The sequence below is a fragment of the Equus quagga genome, chromosome 9 (genome assembly GCF_021613505.1).
Source record: "Equus quagga isolate Etosha38 chromosome 9, UCLA_HA_Equagga_1.0, whole genome shotgun sequence".
Taxonomy (NCBI): domain Eukaryota; kingdom Metazoa; phylum Chordata; class Mammalia; order Perissodactyla; family Equidae; genus Equus; species Equus quagga.
Window position 1 is genome coordinate 43224379 of NC_060275.1, and position 20695 is coordinate 43245073.

Here is a 20695-nt window from a genome sequence, read left to right on the forward strand (position 1 = left end):
TCTAGACTGGGTTTGCCTATTTATCTTTTTACCCTCTAATCAGACATGGATTGTTATAGTACATGTATGTAATAGTACGATAACATTAGTGTGGAGTGGCCTATCCTTGTGCTTAAAATTTATAAAGTTACCATGATTTTAACTATACCTGGCTCAGAATTCAACTTTCAGTAGAAACCTTTTAGAATCCTGATATATCATTGACCTAGGCAAGTCCCTTAAAACTAAGGTGGCTATATAATTTATCATGTAAAGAAGACCACTTCTGAGGGTGAAAGAAGGCACTAATAAAAATTAGCTGAAACTACAGGTGTAAAACTGAGTTCTGGCAAGACTGGGACATTTGGTCACCCTATCTAAAACTGAAATGCTAACAAATATGTATTATATGTCTATCAGTAGGAGTTGGTACAATTCCTTAAAATCATTTTTATTAAGGTCTAAGCTAAGGTGCTGTAACAAAGCTGACAAACAATACAGACTCTTACATAACAGCACAGAGGAAAAAAAGTGGTTCAGGATATTCAGGGTGATCTGCTTCTTTTGCTCAATATCTCCTTAGTTTTCTTGGTCCACTTGGTTAAATATGGCTCACCAGCAGCAAGACCATGTTCCAGACTGCAAAATGGAATAAAAGATATTTATCTTTTATGGAAGTGACAAAAATTTGCACACTTCATTTCTACTTCCATTTTGGTGGAGAGAACTGAGTCGTGTGGCTGCACATAGCTGACTGGTCATCTGACCTGCTGAAATGTGGGTGTGGGTGATGGGCATCTTCTCTCACTAGAAGAAGGGAGGATTAGATACTGGGGGACTTTAGCAGTCTTTTTCACAGGATTGTTTCTCAAATATGCTATGCTGAAAATTACCATCAAAATTCCATGGAATGCTTGTTAAGTTGTGTGTCTCTGAGCACCACCCCTGTATTCTGTATTAAAGTCTTTGAGGGTGGGAACCAGGAATGGACATTTATCAGCAAACTCAGGAAATTATTACACACATTGTAATTTGAGCATCACTTCAAATATATATAAGAAGATTTGGGTTATAATTTTAGAATGATTATTTATATATCATATCCCTTTTTATGTAAACAAAAGATAATTTCTTTAACTTTCATTTGCAAAAAGTACTGCCTTTGCAAACAGTAGGCCAGGAAAATCATTTTTCACCTATACATAAATAAAATGGAGAGGCTATACTGAACCGTAATCTTCTCCTTATTAACCAACATATTTTAATCACTGTATTTCTGAAATATATATATATACTAAACAGAGTGGCTTATAGGGAGATTTCCAATATGATTAGTTAGAAATACAGTGTAGTTTCATCTTGTACTAATATTAGACTTGTAATGTTTTGTGAACCAAAAAATAGAATGTCAAAAATTATCCTTTATGCAAACTTTCAGTTATAAAGCCAGTAAGGTCTGAGGATGTGATGTGTAACATGGGAACTATAGTACACTGTATTGTATAATTGAAATTTGCTAAGAGAGTAAAGTTTAGATGTTCTCATCAAAACACAAAAACAAAAGGAAAATATGTGAGGTGATGAATGTGTTAATTATGTAATGAGGTATTCCTTTCACAATGTCTACATATATGAAATCATCACATTGTACACTTTAAATATCTTAGAATTTTGGGGCTGGCCCCGTTGCCGAGTGGTTAAGTTTGCGTGTTCTGCTGTGGCAGCCCAGGGTTTCACTGGTTCGGATCCTGGGTGCAGACATGGCACTGCTCATCATGCCACATTGAGGCGGCATTCTACATGCCACAACTAGAAGGACCTGCAACTAAGATATACAACTATGTACCAGGGAGATTTGGGGAGATAAAGCAGGAAAAACAAAGAAAGATTGGCAACAGTTGTTAGCTCAGGTGCCAATCTTTGGGGAAAAATAGTCACACACACACAAAAAATCTTACAATTTTATTTGTCAATTATACTTCAATAAAGAAGGAAGAAAATTACCCTTCATTATATTAGATTATATTGTATTGGATTATAACCCAAATTATAAAATATCCATAAATCCATACTATTATAAATAAATGATTGAATAAATTGAAGAGAATATACAAATCTTCTATGCAAAAGAATTCCAAATAATTTATGTAGATACTCTGCCTTTAAGGAGATGGAAGATGAGTCCTCACTCCTTTAGTGTTGACTGTACATATTAACTTTCGTCTACCAGTACAATATGGAAAGGAAGAAAAAAATGACTTCACAATGGAGAAATTTGACAAACATTACTTCAGGTAGTTAATCAAGGTTAACATCAATCAGTGATAAGTCATATTGAGAGCATGTACTCTTGATATGATGAAATGGGAATAGCACTTTACCTCTGTGGTCTTCTTCATACTTTTTCCACCCCTCTAAAAAATAACCCTGGTCCAATCATGACAAAATTATCGGACAAGTCTCAATTGAGCAACATTCCGCAAGATACCTGACCAGTATTCCTCAAAACTGTCAAGGTCACTAAAAATAAGAGAAGTGTGAGGAAGTGTCACAGCCAAGAGGAGGATAAGGAGACACGGCAACTAAATGTAATATGGTATCCTGGATGGGGTCCTGGACCAATACGAAGACATTGGGTAAGAACTGAGGAAATCTGAATAATGTATTGACTGTAGTTGATAGTAATGTACCAGTATTGGTTCATTAAATGATAAAAGTACCATACTAATGTAAGATGTTAACAATAGTGGAAGCTGTGTCGGGGGTGTAGGGGTATATGAGAACTCTCTGTACAATCTTCACAACTTTTCCGTAAATCTAAAATTATTCTAAAATAAAAAAATTATTAAAACAAATGATCATTGACAACTTTTTTAAGTCGAATTTCTTTTTTTATTGCAGTAACATTGGATTATAACATTACATAGCTTTCAGATGTACATCATAATATACTTCGAATTCTGCGTAGATTACATCATGTTAGCCACCCAAAAACTAATTATAGTGCATCACCACAGGTGTGACCCTAATGACCTCTTTTGCCCTCCCCCCTCCTTCCTTTCCCTATGGTAACCACCAATCCAATTTCTGTTGCTATGTGTTTGTTTGTCATTGTTTTTATCTTCTACTTATGTGTGAGATCATATGGTATTTGACTTTCTCCCTCTGACTTATTTCACTTAGCGTAATACCCTCACGGTCCATCCACATTGTTACAAATGACTGGATTTCATCATTTCTTATGGCCAAGCAGTATTCCATTATGTATATATACCACATCTTCACACATTTGTGGACAGCTAATATTCAACAAGACAGCCAAGAGCATAGAATGGAGAAAGGAGACTCTCTTCAATAAAGGTGTTGGGAAAACCAGACAGCCACATGCAAAAGAATGAAAGTAGACCATTATTTTACACCATGCACAAAAATCAACTCAAAATCGATTAAAGACTTGAATGTAAGACCCCAAACCAGGAAACTTCTAGAAGAAAACATAAGCATTATACTCTTTGACATCGATCTTAGCAGCCTATTTTCAAGTACCATGTCTGACCGGGCAAGGGAAACAAAAAAAAAAATGAACAAATGGGACTACATCAAACTAAAAAGCTTCTGCACAGCAAAGGAAAACATCAACAAAACGAAAAGACAACCTAACAATTGGGAGAAGATGTTTGCAAACCATATATCAGATAAGGGGTTAATATCCAAAATATACAAAGAACTCATACATCTCAACAACAAAAAAACCAACAACCCAATGAAAAAATGGGCAAAAGATCTGAACAGAGATTTCTCCAAAGAAGATACACGGATGGCCAACAGGCATATGAAAAGATATTCAACATCATTAGCTATCAGGGAAATGCAAATCAAAACTCCAATGAAGTATCACCTCATTCTGCTCAGAATGGCTGTAATGAACAAGACAGGAAACAACAAATGTTGGAGAGGATGTGGAGAGAAGGGAACCCCCGTACACTGCTGGTGGCAGTGCAAACTGGTGCAGCCACTATGGAAAGCAGTATGGAGTATCCTCAGAAAATTAAGAATAGATCTACCATATGATCCAGTTATTCCACTGTTGGGTATTTATCCAAAGAACTTGAAGACACAAGTACATAAAGATACATGCACCCCTATGTTCATTGCAGCATTATTCACAGTAGCCAAGATTTGGAAGCAACCTAGGTGCCCATCAAGGGTTGAATGGATAAAGAACTTCTAATAAAATGGTGAGCATGAATTTAGAGGATATTTTTTACAAAGAACACGTTTATTAAAACTTTGGGATTTGATTTTCTCTTTGCCTGAAGAAGCACAGTGGAACTGAGAACACTAAGACCTGGCGAGATGTACTTCACTCCCATCATACTCATTCCTGGACTAAAGCCTTGTAAGTAGAATGGCAGGGGTTTTCCCAAGGCTCTTAAGTTACTTTCATTTTCCCCTTGGTTTCCTCATGGCATTTAGAAGAGTTACTGTAAGTTAAAGATATGCACGATGTGACACCACTATGTTTGGAATCAGAGGAGGAAATTCCTAAAAGCCTAGATATATTGAAATTATTTGTGCATATGTTACTAAAATTTGTAATGTGTTGCTTTGGGAGAAAATTTAGTGTGTGTGTGTATAGGAATATTTGGAATGGAGGCTATCGCAACATAGACTGGTTAGAAGACTGCTATGGCAATTTTGGTATTTAATTATGAGGGTAGTGGCTGTGGGAATGCATAGGAAGCTGTCGATTTGAGGAAACCACGCAATCAATGGAGATGGAGAAAGGGGATAGAACAGGGGTTAGGAGAAGGTTTTAAATCAGGTTACTAACAAATGTTTGATGGAGTAAAGAAGTCAATATATGATCATAAAGTTAGACGTAGGGTGATGAGTGGATTAAGCAAATTGGATATCTTCAGTACTCTCAAAGGTCTTTATAACCTTATGGTCTTTGTAACCTTCTAAATACTTAGTGTCCTAGCTTGACAGTTTATTTAATAAGGACAGTAACTTTTTCCACCTACCTTATGGGGATATGAGAAGTAATAAGATAAAATTCCTAAAAACGTTTTGAACTTTTCATGGGAAAGTCACTATATAACATTTCTAGAGCAGGGGATTCACTGGAGCATGAATTACAATTTTGCCACGGGAAAAACAGGAGATTTTCAGTAAGAGCAGGGATGAAAGAATATGCTTTAAAAGATTTACTTCTATATTATCTGATAATGTGATATGTATTAATTTGAAGGTCTCTAACTCATAAATATGCCTGAGAAATTAATATATTTCCCTGTTCAGGTTTTATCTTTTTGTCTTTTAAGGATTTATTTGCGAATCATCTTTTCTTTAAACCTTTCCCACAATGGTGCACACTATCAACTCTCTCCTTTAAACACCCTCCTTTGAACCTCTCAGTAATGGTCTCTTTTAAAGAGAGCTATGATGCTTTCATCTCTCAAATATTTTTGCCAAGACAGACAGCTCTTAATTATCGTCATTAAACACAGGAGGTCAAGATTGGATCTCAAAGGAAAGAGATGAGGCAATTTAGGATGAGATGGAAAGCTGCCTCAGGTTCAAGGATTAGCCTGTGGCTTTCTCTCTCTTCTTTGCTCCTTACCTCTGTACTAATTCCAGCTAACTTCCTTTTAGCTAATTGTTTGCATGGTCACTGGAGGAAAAATGACATTATGAAAATGATATTTATTTCGAAGTCAAATATCTAAGATTTATTCTCCTTTATATTATCATTAGCTGTATGAGCTTAGACAAATATTTCTAGTCTTACAGATTGGTGAGAAGTTTCAATGAGATCCAGTACTTGAGGCACTTGCACATGGCTGTATTTTAATGGCTTTTCCATTTTATTTCTCCGGCCTCCTCTGCTATGAAAATCATCCATTTTGACCTCCTGTCTTTGTTCTGATTATGGATATCTGAGTGCATTTTTGATATTCTGTACTGCTCTGACATCCGGTATTATTTATATACTCAGATTTTTATGACTCTCTTGGGTTTCGGTGAATCACTGCTCACAGCCTCTGGTTCTTATGGTTACGCTCCTTGTGTCCTAGAGGCAAGTTTAAGCATGTGCACTCCCCAAATCCAGTACATATATCTCAAATAATCATTTACTAACTTCTATTATTAGTTATCTTTGTTTGGTTTGCCTCCTCAATGGGATTGTGAAATTCCTACAAGAATTAAGCAGCATAATACTAAGCTGGACGCCAAGAAATGTTTAGTAAATGATTGGTATATGGACACTTACACATCTACTGCATGCTGCGCACCACAGTCAGTTTGAGCAACCAAAACTGCAATTTGTTGATTAAGCAATAAGTAAGCTAAAATCTGCTTTCAGGTAATTGTTATTTGTTCAACAAAAAGAACCTCAATGTTTTAATAATATTTATTGTAATTTCATTAATTTAATGACCTCTAATTTATAAATGAACTTTAAACTATAAATTATTAAAATTGTTAAATAATATCAAGATTTTAAATTGTGTGAAATTCAAATCAATGTGGAAATATTTATTATGCAGAGCCCTGTATTATTATTATACGTTTTATAAGTATCTCCTATGTCACTAACAATATTGTGAACCACACACAGCTTTATAAAAAAAAATGCCTTATATATTATCCATACTCAGTGCACATTTGATGAGGATAAAAAGTCTAGTTCTTATATTTACAGGAGTGGGGAAAAAAAAACAAGATGGTTTGCCCATGGTAGGAAATATGAAAAAAATCCATTTAGAAAATGTGATTCAAATTATTTAGTGGGCTGCACCAAACTCTATCAGTTACAGCATAGAACAGGCTATAGGGCTCATCGTATATCACAATTTTCTGCATCTGCAATCTAACCCCACTGGACACCATAGGAAGAATATTTTCAAATCCTAAACGATCCAAAGCTCAGCACAAGATGTACACCTCCATTGCATCAATATCTTTCTCTGAGTGCCACTGTCGGCAGTACTATACTATTACAGTAATACATTTCTAGCCCCAGGAAAAACACATTTCGTGTATATTACTTTAGAGTGAGGAGCAGCAAAAACCTCTGGAAGAAGTTTCAGAGGGAGTTATATGGATGCCAAAGGAACTGTGAATTAGGACAGCACACTCTGAAAATCAGTGGAAGGCCTTGCCCCAAGTTATACACAACAATCACAAATACTATAAAAAACATTGTATATATATGTATGTAGCCAAAATAAATTTATAGAAAATGTACTTTGATTTCCTAGAGGCTAAAATCTATGACTTGGTTATCTTTTCATCACAAAGTATCTACCACAATTTTAGCACATACTATTGTAGTCAATTACTTTCTATTGAATGGAAATTTCTACTGAATAGTTACATTGAATAACTACTTAAGTTACAATTTGTAAAGTAAATTGTGGAGGAAAATGCCTGAGTAAAAAGCAGACTTGTAGGGGAATATGTAGAAAAATAATGAAAGTATGTGTAAGATAAATACTAAAATTATATTCATTATGAATAAGAGAAATTTGAAATATTTCTTGAGTTTGAATATTTATGAGACTGGGACTTTGACTAACTGACTGCATATTTGGTCTATTGAGGAATTGTTATTTCTTTAGATGTTATTTCCTTAGCTATCACTCTAATGTTATTTGCAATTAAGCTAGCTAAAAGGAGTGCTTCTTTAGAAATGCATACTGAAATTTGATGGGTGAAAGGATAAGTTGTCTCAGAATAAAATGGGAGGAGGATGTGTGGAGAAATAGGGGGGACATGATAGGCTTTAATTTGATGCAGCTAGGGGTTTATTATAGTCTCCTTTTTTGTATGTTTGAAATTCTCTAAAATAAAATATTCAAAAATACAGAAAAAGAAAGAGAAATATGATGTAACTATGGATAAACATTTTTAACGTCAAATAATTATTTTGTGTTGTCATTTAATTTTTTAAACATTTCTAATAGTTTTATTAATTTTCTTGAGTTTTGTAGGTAGATGACTAAATCATCTACAAATTATATTTTGTCACCTAAGTTCCAAAATTAAGCTTTTGATATGAATTACCTGCTTTGTTGTCTTAGTTCTAGAATCTCTGAAACAATATTAAAGAGTAATGTAACTACATTCCACACAATACATTTTTGTTATATAAGCAATTGGATGAATTAGTGGGATGTTTATAGACCTTTATGTCTTATTCCTGGCTTCAGTGATGATCCTTTAGCTATTTGACTTAAGAATAATAAAAGGAATTGTGGTTAAAGAAAGCAGAGTAAAAGTATATTTGATACCTCGCTTGAATCTACCAAATATAAATATATATATATTCCTTTTCCAAGTACACTGAGCAATGATTACAAGACCTTGTTGAAGTCCTGCAGAATACCAAGGTAAGAGACAGTGAGAGCCTTTAAACAACTTTCCAGATTTTAAGCAGGGAAAATTTCTCTAAAAGAGAAGGTTCAGAAAAACTTGGCCAGGGGCCGGCCCAGTGTTGCAGCGGCTAAGTTCGCAAGTCCCACTTTGGTGGCCCGCGTTTCACCAGCCCTGATCCTGGGTGTGGACATGGCACCACTTGGCAAGCCACGCTATGGTAGGTGTCCCACATACAAAGTAGAGGAAGATGGGCATGGATGTTAGCTCAGGGCCAGTCTTCCTCAGCAAAAAGAGGAGGATTGGCAGCAGATGTTAGCTTAGGGGTAATCTTCCGGAAAAAAAAAAACTTGGCCAATGAATCTGTACCTGGATCACTGCAGACCCTGGGCAAGAAGCAAAGAGAAGAAAAGACTACTCCTACATTCCTCTTTGTCGCAGCAGACCTGCAAGGGAGGCAGGTTCAAGAAGACATGTTATCAGGGTGCTATTTTTATTTTTTTCAAACTATATTCATTCATCTAAATATTAACTCAGGGAATTTAATATAATTCAAAATAAAGATATATCAATATCCCTCATCAATGGATGAAGAAAGTAAATTTGAAACATTTAGAGAAGATCCTGATCTACAGTAGTGTTCTTAGGCCTGAGGTCAGTTTTCTTAAGTATTTTATCTACACATACATTATACTATATCTCTTATTCCAAATTCTTCACTTTAAAAATATCAGTGTAGGAATTATATACATAATATTTTCATTAAGTGTATTTAAATTATCACAAAATAATTCTGTATTAAATTATAGGATTAATGGAAAATTATTCCTTTGAGGGTTTTTTAATACACAAATCAATATTTCTTCTACTCAGTTATTAAATACAAAAGTGTAGCCATTCCTTTTCAAAGGCAGATAAAGAATTAAGTCACACTTGCTAGTAAAATGTGTTGATTGCTTTAAGAGGAATTTTTAGTATGTGAATGTTTAAATCCTTTCAATCCATGACACAAAAATCCATTCTTCTTAGAATATCAGTAAATCCATAAATTTAAAATGTCCAATTCACCAATTAGCAAGAAGACCCCAAATTTATTATTGTGATGAAGATCTGACCAGAATGGTAATAGATATCATTTCTGGTTTAAAAAATAGTTACTTCAAACATAAGTGCAAAGGTAGGAATTGACACATATTTTAGTGTGTTTAAGAAAAGAAACATTTTCATGAGTCTATAATACTTTGTTTTTCCTTAAGAATTCTAAGAAGACAGAATCAAAATTAAAAGAAACAAATATACTTGGGTTTTTGACATTGCAACATTTTTGGGAAAAAATAGAATAGATCCTTTACCTTTGGTGAAAATTTCAAATGGTTGATACTAAAATTGTAAACTACAATATGATTGAGATACGTGTGTTAGAGCCTTAGCTAGTTATTTTACTGCTGAGCCTTCCCCTTTTGCAAATTCATGTGTTCTAAAACTCATTGAATGGTGTGCTTAGAAAAGTCTCTGAGATCATTTTTCTCCAGGACTCCCATTTTACAGATCTGGACTCTGACGCTCAGAATGTTGAGTTCTCCCAAGTCCCAGAGCTATCGATGGTGACGGCAACTGGGTCTTCACTCTCCTCATGCCCAAAATAGTACCTTTTTCTTAGACACCTGCAAATAGTTCAGACAGCTACAACTTCTTCATTGTCTTTCTGTGTTGCTGGCATTATAAAAAGAGTAAGAATGCAAAGGAAAATATATGAAGTATATATGTGTACTTACGTTTTATACCTGCATTAGAATGGGACAGTATTTTATAAATTCCCATCAAAATAAACAGAGTTAGCATAATATCATTTTCATGAATCACATTCAGTGCTTGGCAAATGCTAACTTTAAAGGAAAACATTTCATTTTCAAGACTTGACAGTGCTCTGAAGTGAACTGCATTTTCTCTAAAACTGACACATTCTAAGGGGAAAAAAAAGGCATTCAGGTGGCCCAGAATACAGCCAAGTCATATATATAGTTTCTTGATAGTGAAGTCATAGCCAAATCTCTGCCCCAGAAATGACTCACAGTGGACAAGTTGCTTGAGCAAATTAATACGAAAGGAGACGATCCAAACTAATCTCAGAGATTTAAATTTGTCCAAATGATTTCCGAGTTAATAATCTGTAGACCGAAATGAACACTGGCAGGGCCTCAGGCACTCAGAAAGATGCTGACTGGAACTGGGGAGAACCATCTTTACCAAAAAAAATCAAATGCCAAGACTAATGCTACCAAAAGAAAGGGGAATGGGAGAATGAGTTTGTCCAAAGAACTGTGGGCCTGTATATTTAAACAAAGGAAGGATATATGACTAAAAGGGTTGGCTTGATGAAAGAGTCACAGAGAAACGTTTAAGTCTCAGATTCTACTAAAAAAAAGCTTTGTTCTTTTGGAAAATCGATTCCATGGACCACTTGAGAAAGTACAGACAGCCTAGAGATTAAAATAAATGTTGTAACACTTGTGGGATAGAGAGGAAAATTATTTCAAATTACTGCTTCAGACTAACTAGAAAATATTTTTAAGCAAATATTTTACATATATGTTATTTAAACAAATATCTAACCACCTTGTATTGTGTTTTACAATCGGTTTCTGAATATCCTGGCTAATGGAAAATCAAGTCGTTTTCATTTGGTTTTGTCATATATCATTAATATGCTTTGATTAGAGATTTGTGTTTCTGACTTCATTGTACTTAGGTTAATATCATGTAAATCAGCTATAGAAATTTGGCTTTTTAGATTCTGAGTGGCAGACTATAGCCACTGATTTTATACACATATATACATATACACAGCTATAAACATCCAAATATACATTTGATTAAGCAATTCTTACTTACACAAGGGGAAAAATAATTGAAGACAGGTCTGTCTGCTGAATTTGGCATTAAGAAGGAAAAGCATGTTATTTTCTTATATTTAATGCTGTAATTGTGTTAAAAGGCTGAAGATTGGATCAATGCTTGAAATGCTTGTATCCAACTTCTCCAGGTTTTCTGTTTCTCACTCTATCGTGATGAAATATTTACAGATCCCTAACATAGACACGAGAAGAGATCTGGAAACCTGTTTGAGTGTGATATTGAAATTAACAAGCGTTATGTAATTGTTGCCATGGGGATTGCTCTCTCTTTATTTTACTTAGCAAGGGATGAAGTAGAAGTCTTGCCCTGAAGGTATCAAACCACTGACACATGATAATCAACTTATTATTTTATAAGAATTTTAACATTAAGATGAAACATTGCTGCAACAGCTCTGTGTACCACCATCTGGAAAAAATATCACTAAATGACTTTGAAAACATTGGGAAGAAAATGGCAATGATTCTCATATTGTTAACCAAACTATGAACATGCATTAGAATAAAAATCGTTAGTGGTCTTAACAAAAACAATAACATTTTATAAATTATTGTTTGTCAATACTTCAGCTTATTTTGCTAACATTAAGATGCATTTTCTTATCTACAAAATATGATAAAACACACTTTAAGTGTATTCTCAATGAGATAAAGTCTTAAAAATGAGACGAAATTAGGAAATGAATAGAAAGAAAATGAAATAATCAGAATACAAATGATAACAGATGAAACTTTAGAAGAATAAACTTTAGAAAAATAATGACAACAAGCTTGTTTTATTTTGTTTTAATTGCTAGTTTCATGTCCTAGGAGAGACTTTTAAATTATGCTGAATTTGATAATATGCATCTAATAAAATGCCCTAGATTATCACAGAAGTCCATATAGCATTTTAGAAGTTAATCTCACTTTATGTAGATTTTATTATAGTTTGTATATAAAGATTTACTTAAAATCGATTTCTACAGAGTTACTAAATTATATAACTCCTATTTTCAGGAATAAATTCACAGTAACCACACTGACAAGTTCTAAAAATATCAAGTTGTGAAAGTGAAAGAAATATTAAATTAAAACACAATACTTGTGTATTTTGTCTCCTCTGCGATTTTGAATATTTGTTTTCTGGTTCCAAGTAAAGGGTTATTGTTGTAGAGGGAATGTTAAAAGTAACAAGGATATCGACACATAGAATAATCTGGGAATGCATTGTCCCAAGAAACTGTAAGTTACTTTCTTATACTGTCACTCACATCAATAAAAGGAATGTGAGAGATAGATATCAAGATGCACTTTATGCTGTCTTAAAGGCAATATAGGTACGCCATCTCTTAGAAGGCCTTCTTCCAATGTTTAACCTCTACATTCAGGCACCTATCTTTTCCAGTCATATTTTAGCTTATATTTGATTACATTAAAATATAATGAATAGACAAGTGGGATACAGCCCTTATTTTTAAAAATGAATGTTCAAAAGATAAAAAAAAAAATACCAAAGTTAACCTTTTTCCAAATGAGAAAATCTAGAGATATACACTTTTATTTAAGTTTTTATTTAGAAGTATATTTTAATTATTTTGATTTAGGGGTATTTTGTGCTCTAATGCAAAATATTTTAAGTATATATTTAAATTATGACATTTAATTTTTATATAAGCCCAATAAATATTAATGACTTAATTGAATTCAATACTACTTATCAAATATCACATTGGTCTTAAGTATGGAATTCCTCAACTTCAACATTCCAAATTATTATGTACTTATGAAACAATATGAACTTAATAAATGGCCATGAAATTTCTCCGTAAACTCATAGCTTACTATACTGCATTTCCTTGACTTTTTCCACTAAAATTATAACATTAAGAATTTGCCATATTTATAATGTTGACCAAAGTAGGCCATATTTTATTATCAAAAATAATTTAAGACCTTATTTTTTCAATACTTTAGGAATGGTTGCTCTGAAGTGACATTTTTATTTGAAAGAAAAGACACAATGACTCCACATTCATAGTGAGGGCATGGGAAAGAGTGAATATAACATAAAAAGAACCACACAGTGATATAGTGAAAACAGCAAGCAGACATTGGGTGTCAAGAACCTGAGTAAAGCAAAGGACAAGTCATCAGCTTAATTGAAAGAAATATGTTTGTTTAAATTGCCCAGGAAGTGATTAAAGCAGAGCAACTTCGTGGAATGGACTGGGAATTTTAGATTTTATGTTAGGTAATATGGGCATTTACTTCAAGGTCCTGAGTGATTTGATGAAAATGGTGCTTAAGGGAGCAATGATTATAACTTCACAAAAATTAATGGCAGAAGTTACGGGAACGGAATCCTGATGGAGATTCTGAGGTAATCTGCTAATAATTGCATGTAAGCTACATAGGCTCATGGGTAAAAGTTAAAGGTGGATCTTAAATAAAGCTTTGTTAAGGTTGACATAATATAGCAGAAATTAGCAGGAGCGGGTCATGTAAGAAAGATCTTTTTGTCTCTATGTAGAATGAATCTGTCGCATACTCAGTATGTCTCTCTAACATAGGAATAATGACTTCAGAATTTCTGGTAATAAGGTAGACTAATGTTTCTGGAACTGAGTTGTATTCCAAAAGCACATTCAAATTATTAATGATTTTGGTTATGAATTGGGGTAATTTCTTCTTTGGCCTATTGATTACTTAGTAGTGTATTATTTAATTGCCTGATTTCTTGACACATTTATTTAGACTGACATTGTTTTACTCAGGTTAGTATGCAAAGAAAAACTTTCATAAGGGTCAAGAGACATGGCCTGTCTGTGATTTCACTGTTATTTGCTCTTATTTCCGTCATTAGATTATCAGCCTGTTTCCTTTACAGGTATCTTTGTCAGCCATCTTTCCATTCTGGAGGTGTTATTTTACCTAAAATTATATAATTTAATCCAAAAATCCACTCAACAGGTTGCATATAAGTAGTAATAGATCCCAGTATGCTGAGAATGTACGAATGAGTGAGGCTCTCAGTAAAAATTCTTCTGCATTTGGAACCCTCCCTGTTCTCTTAAGGTGTCTCTCATATCGTGTGTGACACATGGCCACGTGTATGAGTGTGAGCACCAACGTCAATCTGCATGTTAATTATCAGTGAAGCATAATGTCCTCTTATATTCTGGAATAACAAGAAATTTAGTAGTTGACCCCTTTGACGGCCCTCTCTCTGGTGTTCAGTTGGGGAGATATTCTCCTTTTGCCCTCTCCATGAAGATAAGGGTAGAATGTACAACATCCTGCTTAATCCCTGCAAATGCATCTTCTCTGTTGATTTTCTTCATTCCCTGAAATCTGAAGGCAAGAGATCACTCATGTTGCAGGACCTCTTTGACAGTCTCTTACAAGGTCTGCATAGGTAGCCTGATACCTCACTTAGGATATGAGGGTGTTTGGCACCTACTGTATTTCTCTTAGGTTTAGAGTCCCAAGAGAAATTGTGAGAAAATGAATGACAGTGAAAATCACATGGACTTGTTTTCATTTTTCTTTACTAAATCTCTTTATTTTTGAGTGAATTGCCTGTATTTTTATCTGGAATGCTGTTTGCTTTTCCTATAAGGGCTGAATTAATTGCATTTTACAGCTCTTCATGACATTGCTATTTACCTTCATCAGCCTGTCCACTTATAAGTGGGTATAATCACATTTAGAAGTTATCACTAATTCTTTCATCTCACTTAGTAGATACTCTGAGAGAATAATTCACTACTGTTTATTTTAATTTATTCTAGAGTATAACTTTATAATCCTCTGAAAGGGAAATGGTGAATTTGTGTAAGCAGTTGGCTCATGCACCTTTGAAAGCTGGTAATCTAATTCTATATTTAAATGCAACCAGAAATCTAGAACTAAAACACCTATTACAGATGTTTCTTAGTAATATGATTAGTTATTTAGGTATATTTAAAATACATACAGGTAGTATTACTATAATAGGTAAAATCTGGTGTACAAAGACTAAACTACTTATTTCTCTATAACTAAAAGCTACTTAGGCCTTGAGTCTCATTTTTATTACAGAGGAAAACCAAATCTTGCCAGTTAAAAGTGAAATCAGCAAGTCCCGATTTCTACTTAGTTTTTCTTGGCATAAGGAGTTCCAGGTCATCAGCCTCACTATTCTTCTCTTCCTTCTAAGGAAGAGCTATGCTTGAGTAGGTAATAGGAAGATTTGAAAGCGAGGGGGGACTTGAAAAGGGCTATGTTGATATGAAAGACATGAGAATGCAATGCCCAGATCCCTCTTCAGGAATGGACTTGCTGCCCAGCTGCAAAGAGAGTGGCTAGCTGAGAGCTTCAGTCTTTAGCTCAGCTTGCAGACCAAGGTCACACTAATTTAAGGGTAGACCCTGCTAGGTAAGGCAGTGGTATGCTTCAAGGATATGCTCTTCTCTGGATGCCCAATAACTGAGCAAGATGGTCATACCAGGGCCTTGTCATTTTTACCAAATAAGAACTTAATTGTCTGTATTTTCTCTGGAGGTCTCTCTTGGGCTGACAGAGACTTTGTTAAATAAGCTTCACTGTGTAAATCCTTCCGCTGCTCATTCTTCCTCTCCTTTCCTTCCATGATAATTATTTGTACTCCTAACTGTATTTCGGTGTCTGCTTCCCTGTACCCAACCTGACACACCTGGTGGTAAGGAGGAGTTCTACTGTTGCTCCTCATAGCTTCTTGTTTCTATGCTTGACTCTGCTACTGATGTGATGTAGTGATTCATCTGGTCTGTTCTTGGTTCCCTGGTCTCTTTCCCTCCTTCATTCTTGCTGTAGATTCTTTGATGCTTCTGTTACGGGGTCATGATCTCCAAGGAGGTGTAGCTGCCAACTGCTTGATCTGACCTGGGCCTCACCAAGTCTCCAGGCCAAGTTTTTCTTCTTCTTCACTCCTCACGGGGAGCGTGAGAGACTTTTGTACATGGAAAATTCAAGGGAGGGATGACTTGTAAACACTTTCTAAATATGGGTCGTCATAATATCTCCCAGAGAGGCACTGCTATTCTTTACTTTTAATGTTATTAACAGTGAGTAGTTCATCTTTGCAAAAATAGTTGCTTTCTCAGGATTCAACAAGAAAAGGAAGCCAAAAAGAAAAATTTTCCTCAGATCTAGGTCACTTCACCTGGTGTTTCTGTTGTCTAGTACTTGGTACTTGAGCAAGAGATGTTTCTCAGGTACTTACCAGTCACAGTCCTTTGCTTCTCCTCTGCTACCCTCCTTTTTAATGAGAAGCGTCAGTACACATTTCTCCACTCTACGGTTTACGATATAATTCAAGTTCCTTCACCATTAATATTTGAAGCCAATCCTTAGTTGAAAGAAAGAAGAAAGAAAGGAAAGAAGGGAAGAAAGAAAGAGAACGCGTATAGCTTTTAAAAAGTCAAGATTATGTTTACATTAGACATCTGAAATAAATTTGACTCTATTTCAAATGTATCAAATTTAACCTCACTTAGGGCAGTGGATATTGCAAACTCACTTCTGCTGAAATGTGGGATAGTGGATACAGTGGTGAAAGCAAGGCAGAGAAAACCCGCCCCGGCTATTTCATAACATCCTCCTACTTTTCTCTCTCTAAAAAGTCTTTGTGCCTCACAGGTGAATTTGCATGCAAATTATTTTATACAGTGTATTATTCTGTAGAACGTATTTGCCTACACTCTGTTACTCCCAGTTCTTTCAGCAGGCTCTTCTTCCTTAACTATCCAAGGAGCTCAGATGAGAATGTAAACTGAACGTTGCGCGAATGAGGATAATAAACCTAGACGACTTGAAAAACAGAATACGAAAACGTCTTTACTTAAAGCCAGTAGGAAATTTTGGCTGCGGATGGACTAAGAGGTAATTGTGCAGGCGTAAAGTCAAGAATGGAAAAAGAAAACTTGATTTCTCAGTATCTATAATTGTAACTCAATAAATTTAACTCAATAATTATTTTCCCATAATATCACTTAACTCTTAAACCCACATTTCTGCTGCTGGTTATGAATCAAATGTTGCCAATTAATGGTCAACTTAATCATCACAGACCTTTTTCTTAGTCTTGGGTTTTGGCGAAAAATACCAATTCACTGAGAAATTTTTCCTCTCCTTTTGTTTCCTTTCCAAGGGAACATCTGAATTCCTGAGTGTTTAAATATGAGCTGGGCATAAGTTCAGACTCTTACTCTTCAGAGAGTAATCAGTTTCTTAAATTTTATCTCATTTCCATTCTGGCTTCAATTAATGATGTAATATTTTATCTTTATCATTTTATCTTTCCCTATTGCATCTTTGCTGATCTCTGGGCATTACTTAACTACATACAGAGCTGAATGCCATTTGTGATGTTGGTAACTAGTGGCCACAATGAAATCGTTCATTTCTGTAACATCAATAACCTACTATTTTCCCAAGCTCCTGTTTATCTCCTAACTTTTGCAAAGACTTTCTTTATCAACCCAGCAAGAAATATTCTATTTCTTAAACTCATGGCCCTAATTTTACTTTTACTAGTAGTTGGATATATTACCTATAATTTTGATTATTTACATACATAAAAGTTTTCATGTAGATTTTAAGCATTTAGTGTATGGGATCACTTATGAAACAAATATTTCACTTTAATACTCAAGTCTGCATTATTTAAAACCCTATATATTTAATACATGCCTATATATTATCACTCACTAAATGCGATTTAATGAAATTGTGGCTCAATGATGGAGGCCATGTTTGAAACAACATGAAAATATGCCCTAGGTAGAAATTAATCTCTGCAGAGGGATTTGAGTCCTTAAGGTTAAAAGAATTTTGTTTTATTAATGATCCCTGTAGTATTGAATTGAAAGACATTAATACTAGGAATTAGATATGTTTCATTACGTGCATCCAAAGTTAGGCTATTATCTGTGTTTTACAGAGTGCTCAATAAAAGTAGCTACTTAGTAAGAAATTAGTAAATTAATTTTTATTAAATAATCGACAACTGGTTTTAAGAAAAAGTATACAAAATATGTAAGGCAATAAATAGATTAATAAATAACTGTCCTTACAATATCATACCAGAACATTTCTTAATAAGTGCATCTAAGAGTAATCTGACTAGAAAAAATGTAACTATGTAATATTTACTAAGGCACAGCCTTTATGAAGTTAGATATTAACCTATGCAAACGAATAAGATTCAACTGATTTTTCTCCTAGTATTAAGCAAAAAGTTTTTATTTTATTATCATATGGTACAGTGATCTGTTATAGATTTAACTTGGCAATCTTATTGAAGGTTTTGTAGATATCTCTATCTTTATCTGTATCTATATCAAAAGATCGGTTTCTCATAGTCTTTTTACCTTAACTATTTCATCTGCTTGTCTCTTATTAATCAGCTAAAATTTTGATATCTTCTCACTCTGTATATGTGCGAAAATTATATGTTTTAACGTTTTTAGTTATTGCACTAATCATCAATAAAAATAATTGAACTAGTTTGTGTTTATAGCATACTCATTTTGCAAGATTGTATGATTACATTTAAATGAAGAAAAATGGCTTAGATCTATTTAAAAAACACAGGAAGATAAACATTTATTACGACTCAATGTTTTCTCCGTATATAATATCCAAGAGAATTACATTAATTTACCTCTTACAGTCAATATACTTGGCTTCACATATCTAATTTTCCAATATATAGCTTGAACCCCTTATTGGAGATCAAATTTTCAACACAATCCAGATTAAACAAAGGCATCTTTTCTGAATCTGGCTGCATTTTTACTTATGTTTCAGAATATTCTGGATTCCTCAAAAAGACATCTGAGAATAAATTAATGTTGAAGTAAATTCTTAATTAATTTTAATGCACTAATTGATTCTCTAACATGGAAACTAAAGTTAGTATAAATGCATTGTACACTTATCTAGAACCTATTGACCATCACCATTGCTCCACTAATAAAGAGAAAGGGAACATGGAATTGTATTCATTAATGTTCAGCGCTGTTTGTGGGTGGTATACAAATTGCAATCTGTTTGGAAGCATTTCTCTCAGAGCTACATAGACGAGAATGCATTCTATAAGATGGGGCTCACTGGTGTAAATAAATCACTTTTTATTCCACTAACCTTAACATTTAAGCATGCTTAAATCAAATGATAAAACATGTTTAGATTATCCCTGAGCTAACATCTGTGCCTATCTTCCTCTACTTTATATGTGGGACTCCTGCCACAGCATGGCTTAGTAAGAGGTGTGTAGGTCTGTGCCTGAGATCCGAATTGGGGAACCCTGGGCTCCGGAAGCAGAATGTGTGAACTTAACCACTGCACCACTGAACCAACCCCTGCATACATTTTAATGTCTTATTAAATTAGCAAAAGTGCTGCACATTTTTAAAAACAATATGCTTCCTGAAAAAGTGCACACATCTTTCTCTTTTGTATTCTGGGTATTTTGAGAGGTCGTGCTTTCACACTGGCACCCCTGGGTGACCAAATGGAGAAAGGAAAGAGTGGAGGAAGCAGTGGACTTAGTAACCTTCCATAATGGGTATCTACGGAGCTGGATGGTAGCTCTACATCATAATCTTCCTGAATATCACATGTGTTTTTGTGTGTTTAGGAGTCTAGGGAGAGAGCAGTAAAGAAAGAGGGAAAAGAAAGAACTATGGTCCCAGAAAAATCTTTAGTTCTTTTGTTTATGAAAATTGTCGTACTCCATCACTTTTCCTCAACAGATTAAACCATTTGATGATATGAGAACTGTTACTGTACTATAAATGACAACAAGATGGCTAGGGATTTGAATTATGACTAGAAAATAGTCAATATACTGTTTCTTTTTGGTAATATTTTTCATATTATGAGAAAAATAGTTATTTTATTAACAAATTAATTCACTCATATATTAGACCTTTTATGTATGTATTATAATTTATTTACACTATGTACTTGGCATTTAAAAGCAAAAACCTAACACTTTAAGTTTACACAATTAGGCAAATATTGGTAAAAGGATTGGCGTGTATCCCAGAATCTGTATTTTTTTCAACAGCATTAACAACAACATACTATTAAGCTTGTAACGCATGCCAGAAACTAACATTTCAGTGAGGCAGCTCTCATTACCTCAATTTTTTAAATGACAAAACTAGAACTTCAGGAAACTTTAGATAAGTTGTCCAAATTCGTATAAATACTGAGTGATAGACAAAATTTTTACTGAGGTCTTCATAACTATAAAGCCTATGATCTATATATGGTATAAATGTAGAAAATTTATGTATTTTATATTTAGTTAGTATTATATTAAATACTGTTTTAAATATTGTTTAAATTAAAATTTGAATTTGAAAATTATATTAAATGCTATTTAAATATTTACATACAATTTATGT